Source organism: Suncus etruscus, chromosome 13, assembly GCF_024139225.1.
Source record: "Suncus etruscus isolate mSunEtr1 chromosome 13, mSunEtr1.pri.cur, whole genome shotgun sequence".
NCBI lineage: Eukaryota > Metazoa > Chordata > Mammalia > Eulipotyphla > Soricidae > Suncus > Suncus etruscus.
Genome location: NC_064860.1, coordinates 7,078,801 through 7,100,942, shown reverse-complemented (window position 1 = coordinate 7,100,942; position 22,142 = coordinate 7,078,801). Strand labels below are relative to the sequence as shown.

The 22,142-nt window shown below is 33.5% G+C and overlaps 1 protein-coding gene and 1 non-coding gene across 2 annotated transcripts in view; one reads left to right on the top strand and one right to left on the bottom strand.

Moving 5' to 3' along the window:
* The window catches only part of DGKB (diacylglycerol kinase beta), a 754,568-nt gene that overhangs the window by 374,360 nt on the left and 358,066 nt on the right, over window positions 1-22,142 (top strand). The gene's annotated exons all lie outside the window — the stretch shown is intronic.
* On the bottom strand, window positions 17,746-17,874 carry LOC126026421 (small nucleolar RNA SNORA51). Its single transcript, XR_007501703.1, has one exon. It is a non-coding gene; the product is annotated as a small nucleolar RNA SNORA51 (small nucleolar RNA).

Here is a 22,142-nt window from a genome sequence, read left to right as displayed (position 1 = left end):
TGGCAGTGCTCAGAAGGTCCCAACTGAATGCCCAAAAGTTACTCTCGGTGCTGTTTGGAGGACCCTACTGTATCATAATTCAAACCTGAATTCAAGGTCTGCAAAGCATATTCTCAGCCTTTTGAACTATTTCCTGGTCTTAAATTAGTGCCATGAAGACTCATTCTAGTTTCTTTGTTGTTACGATAATATTTAATTTTCTCATTACCCTTTACTAAAGAAAATCTCTAATATTACTCATTGAATTAATTTGATGTTTATGTCAAAAGGCTATTGACCTTATTAAGTTTTGATTTTTAGACTTTCAAAATTATTACAGTTATTTATGATTCTCTTTATGCACTTCTAATTGCTATAATTGTACATTTTTTACTGTATTCTTACATACTTTTCTTATATTTTATAAGCTATATGTCTTCTGGTTCCCTCCATTTTCACATACAAGCATTGACTTATAAATTTTCCCAAATCTCTTGGCTGTTATTTTCATAAGTATTATGTGAAATCAGAAAAGTAATTCCACTGAATTGTTCTTTTGGCATATTAGTTTGTAATCCATGAAAACAAAATACACTATCTGATTTAGATCTTCAATTTTGTACCAATATTTAGGATTTTTACTAGTATTATAAATTGTGTAATTCTTTCACATTTTAAGTATTAAGCATTTTTGTTAGGTGTATACCTAAATAAACTACAACATTATTGTAAATACAACTATATAAACTTAATGTTAAGATAGCTTATTGCCCCTTTGTAGGAGTATTACCTTTCAGATATATTTATTTTGTGATCATGTTAAAATTATTTTCCCTGCCCCAATGATAAACAAATTTTAATATTCTTATTGTTTGTTGTGAAATTGTCTACAAGTAAAACAAATTTTCTTCCTTGTTTTGTTTTGTTTTGGGGTCACACCCAGTGATGTTCAGAGGTAATTCCTGGCGATGTGCTTAGAAATCACTCTTTGCTTGGGGGACCATATGGGATGCCAGGGATCAAACAGAGGTCTATTCTGGGTTAGTTGCATGCAAGGCAAATGGCCTGCGACTCTGCTATGGCTCCAGCCCAAATTTTTCTCCCTTTTAACTTGAATACTTTAATTTTATTTAAAATTGTATCTATTTATGCTTCAACTTAAATGTTCACTCCTAAGGTGACAGAGGATTATTCCCTTTGAAATGGCAATATTAAAAAAAAAGGCTCCGATACATATGGGAACATACAATTTCTTTTAAATTTGTTGGAATTTATAGGAATGTAGAAAGAATCGCAAAATTTTTTGTGATTATATTTGATGATGTTATTCAACATAATAAAAGTAATTCCTTTTATTTCCTATTACATACTGGATGTATATATTTTACTTTAGAGTTAGATTGTTTACTTTTGCTATGTGCTTTAATTTATATTGCAGTCAAAATAGTGAGCTTGAAAACTAGAGCTATTGATAACTTTTTGTTTCTTGTTTTTTTTTTTTTTGCTTTTAAATAATTTTTGTTTTGACCAAAATGGATTACATATCTTTCACAATAATATTTTAGGTACATAGGGACATTGAATCAGGGGCATTCCCACCACCAATGTTGTCCTCCCTCCACCCCTTTTCCCAGCATGCATCCCATATCCCCCTCCTTTGCCCCCTGGGCTTCTAGGATAAGTGATCCCCTCTGTGTCTAGCTTGTTAATTGGGTATTTATTCTGTTATCATTGGCTTTGGATTTGGTGTTTAAGTCTGATCATTTTTTATTTCTACTCAATGTTAATAATGGGTACCCTCCATTATTTCCCCCTCAATTTATGAGAGAGAACAAGATGGTTCAAGTTATGTGGTTCTGTTTGAAGGGGATGAAAGGGGGGTGGGTAAAAATCAAACAAGCAAAAAATGGGAGGAGTCCTTCTAGAGGCTATAAATATCAATTGGCTGGGAACAATCTAATTCTGTACAAGGCAATCCTACCTGCTGTATTATATATCTGGCCCCAACTGATGCTTTTTGCTAGATATATTTCATAAGTAATGTTCTATGTACAGGAATAGTAAATTGGAAGGGAGAAAACATTGAAGAAGAGGGCTAGTCTATTAGTAAGTTTCATGGTGAGATTGTCTCAACATTGTTTCACCTCTCTGTACCTTGGTCTGAAGTTTTCCGTGACTTCATTGATTCCCTCGTTTTGAATGATGAACTGTCTTAAGAAATATATTCACATTTTAAATCTCTTTCAACCTCTCAACTCACATTTGTCTCAAAATATTATATATAATATTAAATTGTGGGTTTCATCAATTAGGACAGGGAAGGGACAATTTGAGATGCTATTTTATGTATAGAATAATAAAGCATGGTAATTATGCCTTTTCTGAAGCTAGCCAAGGCATTCATTATTCTACACTTGGTCTTTACTCATTGCTCTTTAATTTTCTGTGCTTCATAAAATTATAATTTATTAAATTATAAAATAGTGTTAGTATTCATTTAAGAATTAGAAAGCATTCTTGGTTTTAGTCATTACTTTAGAAAACACAACTTTAATAAATTTCATATTTTAGAGAACTTGCTATCTTGATATGAGGCAAATACCTTTAAGAGATCTTAATTAAAGAAAATACTATGGGGGCTTAAACTATGTTTAATCACATGTTAGGCAAAAAGGCATTAACTTTTATGTTATATCTTCAGTTCTGGTATTTACTTTGTATAATATGCATATATCTATAGATGATATTTATTTATAATTTATATGTATATGTATATTTGATATATACATATTATGCTATTCTTTCCTCAACTTGTTCTTGGCACTCCTTAATTTTTGTATTTGTTTGAGATTTTTCACATTCAGAGCATACCAGACAAATTTTCAGAAAATCATCTTTTCTTATAACATTTTCATTTTTTTTTATTTTTATTGAGGTCAAAGTGAATTACAAATTTTTCACAGTAATATTTAAGGCACATAGTGACAATGAATGAAGGGCATTCCCACCACCAATATTGTCCTCCCTCCATTCCTGTTCCCAGGATGCATCCCATATCTCCCTTCTTTACCCCCTGTAATGCTAGTGCAACTGTTCTCCCCTTGTACAGCTTGTTGTAGATTGGGTATAGATTCTGTTGTCATAGACTTTGGATTTGGTATTCAAGTCTGATCATATTTTATTTCCACCAAATGAACATAAGACTGTCTGGTCTTAGGTACCAGCCATTTTCCCCCTCCAATTATGAAGCTGACCAAGGTGATTCCAGTAATGCGGCTTTATTGGAGATCTAAGAAAAGATACGGGAGAAGAAAAGAATAAAAAAAGCAAACAAAAAAGAGAAAAACTTAGGAGGAGTCCATCTAGTGTTTTATAAATTTCCATTTAGAAGAAGAAAGGGAAAAAAGAAGAAAAAGGTAACAAAATAAAAAAGACAAAAAACCAACAAAAACAAATAACAATATGGGTATAACAACAAAAGTACAAAAAGAATAAAAAAAGAATAAACCAAAAACCAAAACCATCAGCTATGAAGAAACAAACAAACAGACAACTTAAGCTGGTTTCAGGAAAGAGGCTTGAGTATGTCATCAGATATGTTTAACCCAATAGTACAGGCCTGACAGTTTTGCTGCTTAGGCAAACCGTGCTCTAACGCCACCACTAGGACTCACTACTGTTGTTTTTCAGGGACTACTTCCTGGATATAATCATATGAATAGGTGCTTCTAAGTCTGTACCCTGACACTTAAATTATCTCTCTAATTCTTTAGTATTTAATTTCAAACTTACAGTAGAAACTTTAAAACTAATTTTTAGTACATGTCTGAAATGTTTTGCCACATAAGAGTAGCTTGTTATTTAGGCTGTTCTGATAATCAAAGCAGAAGTTTTAGGAATTATGATTCATGAACTATAAAGGTGTGTAAATTCTTTGAATCAAAAGATAGGATTAGATCCTACCTTCTTCCATAGCTTTTGCATCTGCATTTTAGTCCAAAAATAGTTTTATAAGTTTCGATCATATAATTATTAATAATTATTTTAAACCATCTAAAGGGTAAAAAGAGTGGTAATATACTCATCAGTGACATCTGAATGCACATTTTTAGAAAAATTGTTGCCATAAAACAAGTGAGAAGTATGTGATGAAATACTAGTTCACTATAAATAGGATTCAGCCACTGACTATCTACTTTTGAACAACTTTTGGACTTAAAATTTTAAGTGTTAATTCTACTTTTCGGTCTCTATCTCAGATATGTGTTCTTCTAAATTTTCAAATAAATATATAAGACTATCATATAAGATGATGACATGACACATTAGAATTCTGCATTTTATAGATAAATTGTATTAATTCTTATACCAGAGACCATTTTTCTGCCTTGAAATATGTCCTTAATCTCAGTCATGTGATAAAACTGACTTGTGTAATATCTTTGTTTAATATATTTATGTTCTATTAGCATAATATATTGATCATTTTTCTGTAGTCATTTCTTAGAGAGCATTATAATATAGTGACTCTGCAATTACTGTTTGGAAAAACCACAATACAAATAAAATTTCTATGGATTACTTCATAATTATACTTCAAGTTCCCATGTAGTTCAATGACTAATCTCCATGTTACTTGCAATTTTTATATCTTGTAAGCCTGCAGTTTAAAAGACAGAAATAATCAGATAATTGGCCTTTGATTGCATAGTACTCACCCTGTTCTTAAATGTACTTAAATGGTCAATAATTACCATGTAATTACAGAGCAATTATTGTCGTGCATTCACACCACCATACGTAAGGCACTGCCAGTGATTTCATCCCCTATGTTTAGGGATTTATGACTCAGTCACAGAAAGGTCACTGTGAGCAGTAATGTAGGAAAAATGTGCCAAGGAGGACAGCCATTTTGGAAAGGTGAAAGGAGATGACAAGAAGTGGTGACTACAAGATTTTAAGTTGTTACAAAGATAATACTGACTTTATATTGACTGTTGAAATTATTTGAAGTTCGTTAACTTTTATTTAAGAAAGTCATTCCCTCTAATGTATTTTAGAGATGTATCACTTTAAACAAAAATATTTTGGACAATTTTGGTTGGTTGGTTGTTTTCCCAGTGGTTTTGGGACTACTAATAGGTCATACAGAATTATTTAGTAGAGCTTCACACTCTAAATATTTTCATTCACTTCTTCATGTCAAGAAGTATTATGTATCAGTATATTTAGCACTTTTATTTAAGTGTTTGATTGTTATATGGGAAATATAAATATTTTATTTTGTAATTAAATTAAAGTATAGTTGAGTAAGACTATTATGACTGGATTTTCCTAGTAAAACATGCAATTCATTTTATTTTATAATGTTTCATGTTGTGGATGACTTCCTCCAGGCTAATCATTTCTTTAAAAAATAGTTATTATTGCATTAACAGTTAACATATACCTTGAAATTTAAAATTCATGGATCAGAAGTAAATCTCTTAAAACAAATTTAAAACAGTTTCCTATTTTCCTAAACTTTCTTAAAAATTTCTTGAAATAATTCAGTCAGGTTCCAGACTGTGAGAAACTGTGAGTGTTGCCTGTGCCTGTTTTTCCACTGTTCTGTCTCCTGAACCTCTTGGGAGTGGGCCGAAAAGGGCCCAGAAAAATAGCTCTCCCAGAGGCTCTTCCATGGACTGGAATGCCAAGGAACTGTGTCCAACCATGAAAACTGGCTATCCTCAGAATTCTGTAGAAAGGCAGGTCCCCTTGTTGTGACGTTAGGCTGTGAAAATCTACACCTGCCCAGTGGTCCTCGACTGTGAGAAACTTGGGAGTGTTGCCTGTGTGTGTTTTTTCATTGTCTTGTCTCCTGAACCTCTTGAGAGTGGGCCAAAAAGGGCCCAGAAAAATAGCTCTCCCAGAGGTTCCAGAAGAGCACGGCCGCTCTTCTATGAAATCGAAAAATGGGAACACTTTTAAATAGCCAGCATCACCTTGATACCTAAATCAGATAGAGATGCTGCCAAAAAAAGAAAATTACAGACCAATATCCCTAATGAACACGGATGCAAAGATCCTCAACAAAATCCTGGCAAATAGGATTCAATGCCTCAATGAGAAGATCATTCACTCCTATCAAATAGGTTTCATCCTAGGAATGCAAGGCTGGTTTAACATCCGTAAATCTATCAACATAATACACAACATCAACAACAAGAAAAATAAAAACCACATGATCATATCAATAGATACAGAGAAAGCATTTGATAAGGTCCAACACCCATTCTTAAGCAAAACTCTTAGCAAGATGGGAATGCAAGGAAGCTTTCTGAATATAGTTAAAGCCATCTACCAGAAGCCAGTGGCAAATATTATCCTCAATGAAGAAAAACTAAAAGCCTTCCCTCTAAATTCTGGCATAAGGCAAGGCTGTCCTCTCTCACCACTCCTATTCAACATAGCACTGGAAGTCCTTGCTATAGTGATCAGGCAAGAAAAAGATATCTAGGGCATCCAGATAGGAAAGGAAGAAGTCAAGATCTCCCTGTTTGCAGATGACATGATACTCTACTTAGAAAACCCTAAAGACTCTACCAAAAAGCTTCTAGAAACAATAGACTCATATAGCAAGGTGGCAGGCTACAAAATTAACACACAAAAAACAATGGCCTTTCTATACACCAATAGTAATAAGGATGAAATGGACATTAAGAAAACAACCCCATTCATATTAGTGCCACACAAACTTAAATATCTTGGATTCAACTTGACTAAAGATGTGAAGAACCTATACAAAAACTATAAAACTCTGTTCCAAGAAATAAAAGAGGACACACAGAAATAGAAACATATACCCTGATCATGGATTGGCAGGATAAACATTAAAATGGCAATACTCCACAAAGCATTGTACAGATTTAATGCGATCCCTCTAAATCAGGGGTCTCAAACTCAATTTACCTGGGGGCTGCAGGAGGCAAAGTCGTGGTGAGGCAGGGCTGCATAAGGGATTTCACTTACCGAATATTCACAATAAAAATAGCATTAGTAAGAAAAGAAATCGGAAAAACTTGCATTAAACATTTGCATACCTTGAATGGAACTGCTCGGGGTATGCGAGTGTTTAATGCAATTTTTTTTTACTAATGCGATTTTTATTGCGATTATTTGGTAAGCGAATAATCGCAAATACTGTGAAATTTGAAGGCCAGCTGCAGGTCACAAAATGTTGTATGGTGGGTCACAAATGTCCCGTGGGCCTCAAGTTTGAGACCACTGCTCTAAAAGTACCCATGCCATTCTTCAAAGAAGTGGATCAGGCAATTTGAAATTCATTTGGGACAATAAACACCCTCTAATAGCCAAAACAATTATTGGAAAAAGAATATGGGAGGCATTACTTTTCCCAACTTTAAACTGTATTACAAAGCAATAGTTATCAAAAAAGCATGGCATTGGAATAAGGACAAACCCTCAGATCAGTGGAATAGACTTGGTACTCAGAGAATGTTCCCCAAACATACAATCATCTAATCTTTGATAACAGAGCAAGGAGTCCTAAATGGAGCAAAGAAAGCCTCTTCAACAAGTGGTGTTGGCACAACCGGCTAGCCACTTGCAAAAAAGCGAACTTAGACCCCCAGCTAACATCATATAGGAAGGGAAGGTAAAATCCAAATAGATTAAAGACCTTGATATCAGACCTGAAACCATAAGGTATATAAAACTACACATAGGTATAACACTCCATGACATTGAGACTAAAGACATCTTCAAGGAGGAAATGGCACTCTTCAAGCAAGTGAAAGCAGAGATTAATAGATGTGAATATATTAAGCTGATAAGCTTCTGCACCTCGAAGGAAATAGTGCCCAGAATACAAGAGCCACTTACCGTGTGGGTGATATTATTCACCCAATACCCATCAGATAAGGGCTAATATCCAAAATATACTGTGCACTGACAGAACTCTACAAGAAAAATCATCTAATCCCATCAAGTAATGGGGAGAAGTAATGGACAGACACTTTGATAAAGAAGAAAGACACATGAAAAATGCTCCACATCACTCATCATCATGGAGATGCAAATCAAAACAACTATGAGGTACCACCTCACACCACAGAGATTGGTACACATCACAAAGAAGGAGAACAAGCAATGCTGCCGGGGATGTGGATAGAAAGGAACTCTTATCCACTGCTGGTGGGAATGTCATCTAGTTCAATCTTTATGGAAAGCAATATGGAGATTCCTCCAAAATCTAGAAATCAAGTTCCCATACGATCCAGGTATACCACTCCTAGAAATATACCCTAGGAACACAAAAAGATAATACAAAAAAACCTTCCTTACACCTATATTTATTGCAGCACTACTTACCATAGCATGACTCTGGAAACAACCAAGATGCCCTTCAACAGTTGAATGGCTAAGGAAAATGTGGTACAGATACACAATGAAATATAATGCAGTCATCAGGAGAGATAAAGTTATTAAATTTTCCTATACATGGATATACATGGAATCTATTATACTGAGTGAAATAAGTCAGAGAGAAAAACAAAGATGGAGAATGGTCTCACTCATCTATGGGTTTTAAGAAAAATGAAAGACATGTCTCAACAATTTTCAGAGTCAAAAGAGGAGAGGGCTGGTTGTTACAGCTGACCTCATAAACCTCACCACAAAGAGTGATGAGTTTAGTTAGAGAAATAACTAAAATATCCTAAAAATGAGAATATATGAAGGAAATAGCAACCCTGTCTAGAGTACAGGTGGACAGGGAGGGGAGGAGGGATATTTGGGTCATGGGTGATTGGAATATTACATTGGTGATGGGGGTGTCATTTTATATGACTGAAACCCAACCACAATCATGTTTGTAATCAAGAAGTTTAAATAAAAATATTATAAAATAATAATAATTCAAAGTCCAATATATACCAAGAGAAAGGAAAGCAGCAGGGAAAATTTTAGTTGTAATCAGTTCTAATGTTAATTGCTTAGGTGCCTACCCTTGTATTAGAAATTGCAGAGTTTCCATGCATTCCCAAAACTTCATGTCAAAATAATGTGCAAAATCATAGCACAATGGGAAGGGCATTCACTTTCATGGGTTTGATTCCTGAATCCCATATGGTCCCCTGACACCTCCAGGAGTAATTTCTGAACACAGACCCAGGAGTTACCTCTGAACATTGCCAAGCTGAAAAACAAACAAAAATACCACCAACAATGTGGACATTTACGTATTTTATTTATGGAGATGCCAAAGCTATTAAACAGAAAAACAAAACTTTCATTTAAGTTTTCAGCTATTTATATGATTTATTATTTTGTTTGTAATGCTTTTATGTATAAAGTATCTATAAAACTGTAGATAGCTTAATTTAGCAAAGATCAATGCTAATCTCTATAAGCAAATGTAAGAAAGATTTAAACTATCTTTGAAGATAAGTATTGACAATATTTAGAAAAAATACCTAAAATATTTAATACAAACTAAGTATTTTTAATTGTAGACTTTGTAATTAAAATACACAAAGGTTTTCAAGAAACCATATTGAAGAGAATCATTTATTTTCTGAAAATAGTAGAATTTTCAACATAACGTATAATGTAGTGATATATATATATATATATATATATATATATATATATATATATATATATATATATATATATGACTAATTTTGGTGCCATCGCTAGAGATTTTTTGGGGGGTATTTTTTTTTTTGGTTTTTCAGGCCATATCCATTTGATGCTCAGGGTTTACTTCTGGCTAAGCTCTCAGAAATTGTCCGTGGCTTGGGGGGGGGCATATAGGATGCTGGGGGATTGAACCGTGATTGTGATCTTTCCTTGGCTAGCGCTTGCAAGCACTTACCTCTAGCGCCACCTCGCCAGCCCCATTGCTAGAGATTTTAAGCAATATTTTTATGATCAGTTGTGTAGAAGGAAGACAAAGCAATTTATTTAAATAAAATAATTTCTTTCCATTCCACTGTTTTACAAGCATTGAAAACTAGTTTTATTTTTTTAATTCAGATCACTGTCAGTTTCTTACAGATATTTTACAAATATCTTACAGATATTTTTATCTACCATATTACATTTTATTCATTAAATGATTTTAATTGGAGATTTTTTTAATCTAATGTTGAATTACACCTTTTTCAATCTAAGTTGTGCTTTTTGAGACAATATTTTTCTTGTTTTTCTCAGTTGAATTATAATTTTTGGGAAGTAAGCATAACAGTATTATTCAATATATTTTATACTATATTCAATAATATATAAATTTATAGTATAACAAATATTTTGAAGACACATTTTTTGTTTGTCACTTTCTATTGTTTGCACTATAATCTTTTGAAAGTACTAATAACAGTAAGCATACTGTTATCTTTGGTAGGTAAGTATAACAGATTCGTGGAAATTGGTTTTAAAGCATTAGTATTCATTAGAGCATGATGGTATTCCATTCGATATTCTTCCAAAATTGTATGTGTTTTTGGGCTATATTACTATATTAGTATGTAGTAGGTAACACAAATTAGTTGCTTAATATACTATAATACCCAGTATTGTCCTCCACAAAACAAAGTATGGGACCCAAATTCCTTATTACTGAATATTAAAATTGTTTATATAGACAAATGCACTTACATTATCCAGGGTAATTTATAATTAATAGTGTATATGTTAGAATAACACACATTGTTCAAAATAATTTAAAGTACTATATAAGATCAAATAATTTATGAGAATATTTGAAGGTTATTTCTAATATATATCATAATGAGCAATGCATATAATTCTTAGATTTCAGGAAGTGGACACATAATTTTTTCTAAAAAAATCATAATACATCACTATCAGTGACTTTACATTATTGAATTTAACCCATACAAATTATACTTCAAAAACAAATTTGTACTTAGTAACTGTAAATCTAGCTGCTATTGAGCCATTAATAAGTCCTGGAAAATATGATGTCCACTTTAATAACAGGTTATTGTACTATAGAATGCAAATGATTAAGATATTTTTATTTTCTCTATTGAACATTTATTTGTGTCTCAATATGTCTGCATCTAATTAAAGCGAGTGGATTGTCACATCTTGCTTTCTTTACTATAAACACTTTTCTGACTAATTTAAAGGTCATTTGATCAAGTAATTTAAATAACCTGCCAAGAATATGTACTCAAGCATTAAACAAATGGGAGAATTCCTTGTTGAACAGAATAATATTTCCTCTACCACTAAATGTAGACAACTTGATAACACTCATTCCGAGTCATGGAAGCAAGAGCATAATTTCCACAACAGCCATTCTTATTTTCAGAAGGAAATCTGGATCCACTCAGAACGTCTTTTTTTCCCAATCTAGAAGCAAGAGTACTTTTATATATATTGGGAAAATTAATTTGGAGTTTGAAATGATACATAAGGAAATATTGACCTAGATAATTATTATCATCAGAATCAGGAACAAATAATTGGCACAGAGTTTAATGACTTAGATTTTTATTTTTGTGTTCATTTATGATTACCCAAGAGTTAAATTAAAATACAACATTGAAATAAAATTTTACATCATCAAGAATAACACCCGGGGCCGGAGAGATAGCATGGAAGTAAGGCATTTGCCTTTCATGCAGAAGGATGGTGGTTCGAATCTCGGCATCCCATATTGTGCCTGCCAGTGGTGATTTCTGAGCATAGAGCCATGAGTAAGCCCTGAGTAAAAAAAAAAAGATGCCCGGAAAGGGGGAAGCCACTGAACTCTGCTGGAACTCAGATGCCAGCACCTATCGCTGTCTCTTGTGCTGTACTGCATTCTTGGCTTGATTTCATCCTGTGTGTGGCTTCATCTGTGCAAGGCTAGCCTTCCCTGGAGCCTGATTTTATCCAGTGTGTGGCTTCATCTGCGTATGGCTAGGCTTATCTGGAGCCTTCCCTGGAGCCTTCCCTGGAGGTGAGTTGATAGGCCCAGAAAGGAGGAAGCCACTAAAATCTGCTGGAACTCAGATGCCAGCACCTATCTCTGACTGTCTCTTGTTCTGTACTGCATTCTTGGCCTGATTTCATCCTGTGTGTGGCTTCATCTGTGAATGGCTAGCCTTCCCTGGAGCCTGATGTCATCCTGTGTGTAGCTTCATCTGCACATGGCTAGCCTTCGCTGGAGATGAGTTGATATGCCCAGAGAGAGAGGAGCCAGAGGATCGCGGACACTCTGCTTCGCTATGTGGCTGCACACATCATTTACAAAATGAATACAACCAAAACATGTAGAAAAACCCAAAGTACAAGTGTGACAATGGGAAACAATGCAGGCCAGTGCCAGACGTAGAGAATGAAGACAGCAACTCAGATGACCAGTACATGGGCAACCAACTAGTCAGTCTCTCAGATAAGGAGTTTAGAGTAGCAATATGGAAGATGTTCAAAGAACTAAAAGAAAGTATAGTAATAATCAAGAGAATATGAAGGTAGAAATGAGAAAATTCCAAACTGATATTTCAGGTCAAATAACAGGTCTGAAAAACTCAGTAGATGAATTGAAGAAAAACATGGATAAGCTTCCCCACAGGTTGACAGCAGCTGAGAATAGAATTAGTACTCTGAAAGATGAGATGAATAACAACTGCATACAGCAGAAGAGACTGGAAGAAAGCCTTTCAGAAAATGATCAAACAATGGACAAATTACTCAAAGAATGGGAACAGATGAAAATACAAGTCTATGATAAGCTCAACAGAAACAACTTAAGAATCATTGGAGTCCCAGAGACCCAGGAAGAAAATCTCCAGGAAGACTCGACGGTCAAGAACATTAAAGAGAAACTACCAGAGCTAAAGAATACATGTGATCAAATCCTGCATGCCCGAAGAGTACCAACTAAAGGAGACCCCAGAAAAAAAACCCCAAGACACATCCTAGTCACAATGACGAATCCCACAGATAGAGACAGAATTCTGAAAACAGCAAGATTGAAAAGAGAAATTACATTCAAGGGAACATCCTTGAGATTTACAGCAGACCTGTCACCAGAAACACTCAAGGCCAGAAAGTAGTGGTGGGACATAGTGACAAAACTCAATAAAATAAATGCTTCAACTAGAATACTGCACCCAGTAAAACTCACTTTAAGGTTTGAAGGAACAATACATGGTTTCACAGACAAACAAAAACTCAGAAACTTTACAGACTCAAAACCAGTCTTAAAAGAAAAACTGAAAGACCTACTTTAAGACAAGACTGATCAGCAGACACACCAAACTTTGATATAAAGATGGCAATAAATCCCAGGATAATTATTTCTCTCAATGTCAATGGACTAAATGCACCATGTGTTAAGAGACACAGAGTGGCTAAATGAATCAAAAAACTCAATACAATTTTCTGCTGTCTACAAGAAACGCACCTGACAAGTCAGAACAAACATAGACTCAAAATAAAAGGCTGGAGGAAAATCATCCAAGCAAACAACACCCATAAAAAGCTGGAGTGGCCATACTAATATCATATGATGCAAACTTTATACTCAGGAAAGTTGTAATGGGCAAAGATGGATATTTTGTATTAATCAATGGATATGTACAGCAGGAAGAAATCACTCTCCTAAACATATATGCACTGAATGAGGGGCCAGCAACATATTTAATACAATTGTTGACAAATCTGAAAAATAATATCAACAACAACACAATAATTGTGGGAGACCTCAACACAGCATTGTCAACACTTGATAGGTCAACCAGACTGAAACCCAACAAGAATATACTAGACCTGAAAAGAGAAATTGAAGAAAGAGGCCTAGTGTGTGTGTGTATATATATATATATATATATATATATATATATATAGGTATATATATGTATATATATATAAACACCCCATCACAATTGATAAAATTAAAACTGTAATCAAATATCTTCCCAAAAACAAAAGCCCAGGCCCAGATGGATTCACTAATGAATTCTTTCAAACCTTTCAAGAAGAACTACTACCAATCCTGGTAAGACTCTTTCATGAAATCGAAAAACAGGAACAGATCCAAATAGCTTTTATGAACCCAAAATCACCTTGATACCTAAATCAGACAGAGAAGCTTCCAAAAAAGAAAATTATAGACCAATATCCCTAATGAACACAGATGCAAAGATCCTCAACAAAATCTTGGCAAATAGGATTCAATGCCTCATTAAGAAGATCATCCACTAAGAACAAGTAGGTTTCATCCCAGGAATGCAAGGCTGGTTTAACATCCGTAAATCTATCAACATAATGCACAACATCAACAACAAGAAAAATAAAAATCACATGATCATATCAATAGATGCAGGGAAAGCATTTGATAAGGTCCAACAATCATTCTTGATCAAAACTCTCAGCAAGATGGGAATGGAAGGAACATTTTTCAATATAGTTAAGGCCATCTACAACAAGCCAGAGGCAAATATTGTCCTCAATGGAGAAAAACTAAAAGCCTTCCCTCTAAATTCTGGCACAAGACAAGGCTGTCCTCTCTCACCACTCCTATTCAACATAGCACTGGAAGTCCTTGCTATAGTGATCAGGCAAGAAAAAGATATCTAGGACATCTAGATAGGAAAGGAAGAAGTCAAGATCTCCCTGTTTGCAGATGACATGGTACTCTACTTAGAAAACCCTAAAGACTCTAGAAAAAAGTTTCTAGAAATAATAGACTCATATAGCAATGTAGCAGGTTACAAAATTAACACACAAAAATCAATGGTCTTTCTATATACCAATAATAATAGGGAAGAAATTGACATTAAGAAAACAACTCCAATCACATTAGTGCCACACAACTCAAATATCTTGGAATCAAATTGACTAAAAATGTGAAGGACCTACACAAAAAAAACTATAAAACTCTGCTGCAAGAAATTAGAGAGGATATGTGGAAATGGAAACACATACCCCACTCATGGATTGGCAGGAATAACATTATCAAAATGGCAATACTCCAGAAGGCATTGTACAGATTTAATGTGATCCCTCTAAAGATACCCATAATATTCTTCAAAGAAGTGGATAAGTTACTTTTGAAATTTATGTGGAACAATAAACACCCTAGAGTAGCTAAAGCAATCATTGGGAAAAAGAATATGGGAGAAATTACATTCCCCAACTTTAAACTTTACTACAAAGTGATAGTTATCAAAAAAGCATGGTATGGGATAAATACAGGACCTCAGATCAGTGGAATAGGCTTGAATACTCAGAGAATGTCCTCCAGACAAACAATCACCTAATTTTTGACAAAGGAGCAAAAAATCCTAAATGGGGCAAAGAAAGTATCTTCAACAAGTGGTATTGGCACAACTGGCTAGCCACTTGCAAAAAATTGAACTTAGATGCCCCCTCCAGTTGTACATCATGTACAAAGGTAAAATCCAAATGGATTAAAGACCTCGATATCAAACCCAAAACCATAAGATATATAGAACAACACGTAGGCAAATCATTCCAGGACATTGAGACTACAGGCATCTTCAAATAGGAAAGTGCATTCTTCAAGCAAGTGAAAGCAGAGATTAACAGATGGGAATATATTAAACTGAGAAGCTTCTGCACCTCAAAGGAAATAGCGCCCCAGATACAAGAGCACCCCACTGAGTGAGAGAAACTATTCACCCAATACCCATCAGATAAGGGGCTAATCTCCAAAATATATAAGGCACTGACAGAAATTTACAAGAAAAAACATCTAATCCCATCAAAAAATGGGGAGAAGAAATGAACAGACACTTTGATAAAGAAGAAATACAAATGGCCAAAAGACACATGAAAAAACGCTCCACATTAGTAATCATCAGGGAGATGCAAATCAAAAGAACTATGAGGTACCACCTTACACCACAAAGATTGGCACACATCACAAAGAATGAGAACAAGCAGTGTTGGCGGGAATGTGGAGAGAAAAGAACTCTTATTCTCTGCTAGTGGGAATGCCGCCTAGTTCAACCTTTATGGAAAGCAATATGGAGATTCCTCCAAAAACTGGAAATTGAGCTCCCATATGATACAGCTATACCACACTAAGGAATATACCCTAGGAACACAAAAATACAATACAAAAATCCCTTCCTTACACCTATATGCATTGCAGCACTATTTACCATAGCAAGACTGGAAACATCCAAGATGCCCTTCAACAGATGAATGGCTAAAAAACTGTGGTACATATACACAATGGAATATTATGCAGCTGTCAGGAGAGATGAAGTCATGAAATTTTCCTATACATGGATGTACATGGAATTTATTATGCTGAGTGAAATAAGTCAGAGAGAGAGAGATGCAGAGTGGTCTCACTCATTTATGGGTTTTAAAAAAATGAAAGACATTTTTGCAATAATAATTTTCAGACACAAAAAAGAGGAAGGCTGGAAGTTACAGCCCACATCATGAAGCTCTCCACAAACAGGGATGAGTTTAATTAGATAAATAACTACATTGTGAACTATCCTAACAATGAGAATGTATGAGGGGTATAGAAAGCCTGTCTAGAGTACAGGTTGGGGTAGGGTGGGGAGGAGGGAGATTTGGGACATTGGAGATGAGAATGTTGCACTGGTGATGGGTGGTGTTCTTTACATGGCTGTAACCTAAACACAATCATGTATGAAATCAAGTTGTTTAAATGAAATATATATTAAAAATGAATAACACCCAATAAAATAAATATTTAAATAAGCAGTTATTTTTGAAACCAGATATACTACAAAGTACTGGAAACTTTATGACAAAAGAAATAAATAAACATATATTTTAATTTACTTTTTTAGGGGGTTCCCTGATTTACAAAGATATTTATGATTGAGTTTTAGGCATATACTATTTCAGTAGCAATCCATTCACCAGTGTCATCTTTCTTCTAGCAATTTTCCAGTTTCTCAAAGTTCTATGACCTTATCCTTGCCTACCCTTAATTTTTCCTTTTAGGCACTGTAGTTTGCATTAGTGTTACAGATAATTTGCCACCTTCTATATCACCTCGTTCTCAGAATCTCCACTTCCTTCCACCACCGTCATGGTAGACAATACACGTTTAATTCTGGACCAATGACTTTAAGAGACATTTCACCAAAGTTAAATTTTAAGTGCTATTTTGCACATGAACACAATATTATTATTAGGGAAAGTCATATGAATTACAATAAGATTACCAATGTACATAATTAAGAAAAGTCATAATTTAAAGTAATCTAAGTGATGTAATAATCAAAGCAAGAAACCCTCTTTAATTTCTTTAAAGTACAATGAGAGAGCCTCTTTAAATAACATTGTGCTAACGTCTTGAAAGATCAGTATGCACCAGAAATATGCTCAAGAGAATGAAAATTGGTTTGCATGCAAGTATATGTATACCATTTTTGCCAACATTTTAAAAGTGAATGGAACTTCATGATTTATATTCAGTAACTCACTTGAGCATCAATACCTAGAAGGTATCTTTGATTTTTTTGGATCACACCTGGTTGTGTTCAGGGCTCATTTTTTGATGTGCTCAAGGGAATATATGATGTAGTGGTTCAAGCTTGGGACAGCCACCTGTAATTTAAGCACCTTATTCACTGAAAAATGTCTCAGGCCCCAGCCTGGGGTCATATTGGATATGTAAATTCCAATACCCTGCCCAGGCATACTGGGTCAAAGACATTACACAAGTAGTTAAATCTTGTTAACCTCATTGGTTCTGATAATATTTGAGAATATTACACTTTCAAAAATGCATGAAAAAATTTTTTACAGACCAGGCAAAGGGCCTGGGTTGAGGTGTATATATGGGTGTATTTACTGTACCTCCTCTTTCTATACAGTCATGTAAAGAACACAGCCTGTGGTAAGCATTGGGAGGTCTTATCTTTTCTTTACTTTCTTTTTAGTATATATTATATATAATAGATATGTGCAACATTCCCATGACCAATATCCCAAGTGTCTTTCCTCCCCGCACCACACCAGCCTGCACTCTACAGACTTTCAAAAATTCATGAAGAATTTTTTTTCTTGAGAAGGAGCATGCATGCATACAACTCCATGAAGTAAATGTTTTTTAATCTTTCTTTCTATAATTAACGAACAACATTTTGTTCATTTTTATCTTGGCCAGCTGTCTATCTGTTTTTATTCAAATTTTATTTGTAATTTTATCTTTTAAATTTTACCTTCAGTACCATGGTTTAACAATACTGTTCACTTTATGTTTTTGCATATATTATTCTAATACCATCCCTTCCACCAGAAGATGTGCTTCATTCCACTCTTGTGACAGTGCCCCCTACTTGATTGCTGAATATCCTTGTAAACTTCTTACTAAGGATCTATTTCACTGTCAAATGCCTTTGAGCATTTGTTATTATCCTACTATGCTTTTTTTGTATAACAGATGCCCTGTGTCTGTTCTTTTCTGAGTGACTAACTTTCCCAATATTATGCTCTACAAATCCTCCACATATTAATCTGCATAATTTCATCTTTCCGATAACCTGTAGTATCCCATTATATTAGATACACCATAGTCTATTTATACAGTCATATGTTTTTTGGACACTTGAGTGGTTCCAAAATATTGACTATTGTAAAAGGACTACAATGACCATAGGAGGGTCGTAGAGAAGCTCATAATTTTTTGGTGTCAATATTGTTTTTCAAAAAGGCAGAACTTGGAGGCTGGAAAGATAGCACAGTGATAGGGCATTTGCCTTGCATGTAGCCTATGCAGGAATCCCTTTATTTTATATGGTCCCCCAACCTGCCAGGAGTGATTTCTGAGAGGAGAAACAGGAGTAACCTCTGAGCGCTGCCGGGTCTGACCCCAAAAACAAACAAAAAAAGGGGGCTGAAACTGTCAATATTCCCACCAGCTATGGGACCTTTTTTTCCCACGTCCACACTCACTTTTGTTATTTCACTTCTTGTGATGTGTGCCAGTCTCACTGGTAGAAGTTGATATCAAATTGTTGCTTTTATTTTATTTCTCAGATGACAAGTAATGTAGGTAATAACTTCATATGACCTTTGGACATCTATTTGCTTTCTTCAAGAACTTTCTTTTCATTTCTTGACGTAATTTGTTAATGGGGTTATTCATAATATACTGTTTTTATTGATTTTTTAATTTCTTGTTTTTTTGATATATTATCTTCAAAAGTACTTTAAAATTTGTACTTTTATAAAATGTTTCATTATAAGTAGCTCATTGCCTTTTTAATAATAAATCCTTATATTTTACATTCAAAATTAATAATACCTTTATTATAACTTTGTGGTAATATATTTATTTGGAATGATTTTTATACTAATACACATCAATTTTGATAATATATATTAAATAGTTTTGTAGTTATATTTATATTCATTGTATATTTTATTTTAAGGCATTTAAATGAATTATTATTGGCAGCTCATAAGATTCATAAATTATGTTAGTAATAATATCTGTATGCTGTGCAAATGATGCGAATGATAGTTCTATAGTTCTATTTGTGAATTATATTTCAAAAATACAAATTAATAACATTGTGTAATTTATTTTGAGGTGAGATATTATGCTCCTATATTGCTTCTATTTTTCTATTCTCAAATAAAATATACTTGGTTAAAGAACTTACATTCATTTTTGTCTATTTGTCAAGGGAAATAGACATCATGATTCAATGAGGAATTGATTTGTTTATTATTTATATCACCCCATGGATACATATCATAGGACTAAATTCTTGATGACAAATCATTAGATCTTAAATATTTATTTTATTGAAATAAGTAAAATATAATTAGTTCTTAAATTAAGTAGAAAGCATTCTATATGCATTTAATGTATTTTTTTAATTTTAATTCATAGTTGAGAAATATCTAAAACTAAAAGTAAACTGACTCCATGTATAAGATTGGAGGTAGAGCTTTTTCTTTGCAGTAACCAAAACAAAAAAGAATATATAGAACAATTTTATATTTTGAGCATTATGCATTTGTTCATTTTCATAATTTTATTCTAGCACTTTTCAATGAAATTAAATACATGTCATGACTGAATAATATGAGCAGAGCAACACATTTGAACCCATTACACACATTTAAAATATTAAAAAATAATTATTTCAATAGAAAATTCTTGTACTCAAAATATAAAATGACTCTCAGCTATAAAGATAAAAATTCTTCATTTGTAACTCAGGTAAATGACCTTGTTTAAAGAAGATTCTTGTTGTATGATAAGAAAGTGTTGGTAATAACTCTCTGTGTCTGAATGACTTCAATTATTAAAATGTATTTGTTCTTTCTTCTTTTTTTCCTTCTTTCTTCTTCTTTGTTTTCTTTCTCTTTTTTCTTTATTTTTCTTTCTCTCCATTCTTCCCTTCCTTTTTCTTTTCTTTCTTTCTTTCTTTCTTTCTTTCTTTCTTTCTTTCTTTCTTTCTTTCTTTCTTTCTTTCTTTCTTTCTTTCTTTCTTTCTTTCTTTCTTTCTTTCTTTCTTTCTTTCTTTCTTTCTTTCTTTCTTTCCTTTTTCTTTTTTCTTCTTTCTTTCTTCCTTTCTTTCATTTTCTTTCCTTCCTTTCTTTTTTCTTCCTTCCTTCTCTTTTCTTTCTTTCTCTCTTTCTTTAGTTCCTTTAACTATTTATTCCTCTTCTTTCTTTACTTTCTTTTCTTTTCTTTTCTTTTCTTTTTTTTTGTGCTGAGGCTCACTCCTGACAGTGCTTTAGCTACCACGTGGCCATAAATAAAATTGATTGGTCATGTGCAATCATGTTACCCCATGATTGCTAATTTAGGCGCCTAGTGTGAGTGATTAAGCTGAATAAACACAAAGAAGTCTCACCTTTAATATACTCAAACAGCTTATTCATTTTATATAGTTTTAATTGAGAAATTTGGAAATACACAATATTTTTGCATGTAATTAAGACAGAGTAAGCTCTTAACACAGTTGTAGTTTGAATGTGCCATAGAGATTAAAATAAAAAGTTTTTAGATTCACTTTAATTATAAGTAATACTGTCAAATGTGATCACTTATTCTTAATCCATGTAGAAGATAGAATAATAAAGTATGGGTTCTGTCTTAATCATTATTTCTGATTAAATATTAAAGAGAGTTATTAATGATACTTTTATAATGGATGTCATTTTCTACCTTGAATGAAAACCTAATCTCTTAACACGTATTCATTGGTGAAATTATCTAATTCTTTTAAATCTGCATCTAGACTTTCGACTACATGCCTGATCTCACTTTTTTGGCATCTGTACTATTTCAACAGTTAATTTGGTGGATGAGTGAGTACATAATTGACTGAAAGAAATAAGTAAGGAGAATGATGAGGTTGAGTAAATTTTCAGAAATCATCATTTCTTTGTTAATTGAAAGAAGTTTTTTCAAGATACAACATTCGATAATTTCTGAAATACTTGGGAGTTTGGGGGTTGAGAAACCCACCTGTGCTGTGAGGTAACTCCTTTCTCTGTGCTCAAATATCAGTCACAGCAGTGCTCTAGACACCATATGTGTTGCTTGGGATAGAACAGTAGTGTTTGCATACAGAAAAGCTCACAGCAACTTAACTTACTGTTTTATTTCCAAACTTATTTGTTCATATTCCCCTGTTAAAAATATTTTTCTTCCAAAAGGTAAACTTTGAAGACAGAACATACAATTATGTGGCAGCCATTTAGGAAATTTTAGGAAAATATAAAAAAACCGGAAGATAATTTTAATAATTTTCAAATTAGTTACTGTCCATCATATTTGGTCTTATGCTCAATCACAGTAATAAGCTTCAGTAATTTATATACGAATGCATTTTAATTAAACATGCAGAAGCTTAAATGTGACACATTTAGTCATAATATGAAGTCTGGGGAAAAATTTGAGATGTTAACATATATTTTATTTAGACATATTTATTTTGTTTTTTTTGTTGTATATATAAAGTCAGTCATGAACTGGTCCTTTCACTAATAAATGATTTTGCTGTAAATACTTAATTTATTCTTGATTGTATTAGATGATATACTGAAGTAATGTCACCTAACTAACTTCAATACACATCCAAATTTGTCGCCTTATAGCTACTTTCAGCTAGTAAAGATGACTTTAAAATATTTTTTAGAAATTAATGCTAGACCTT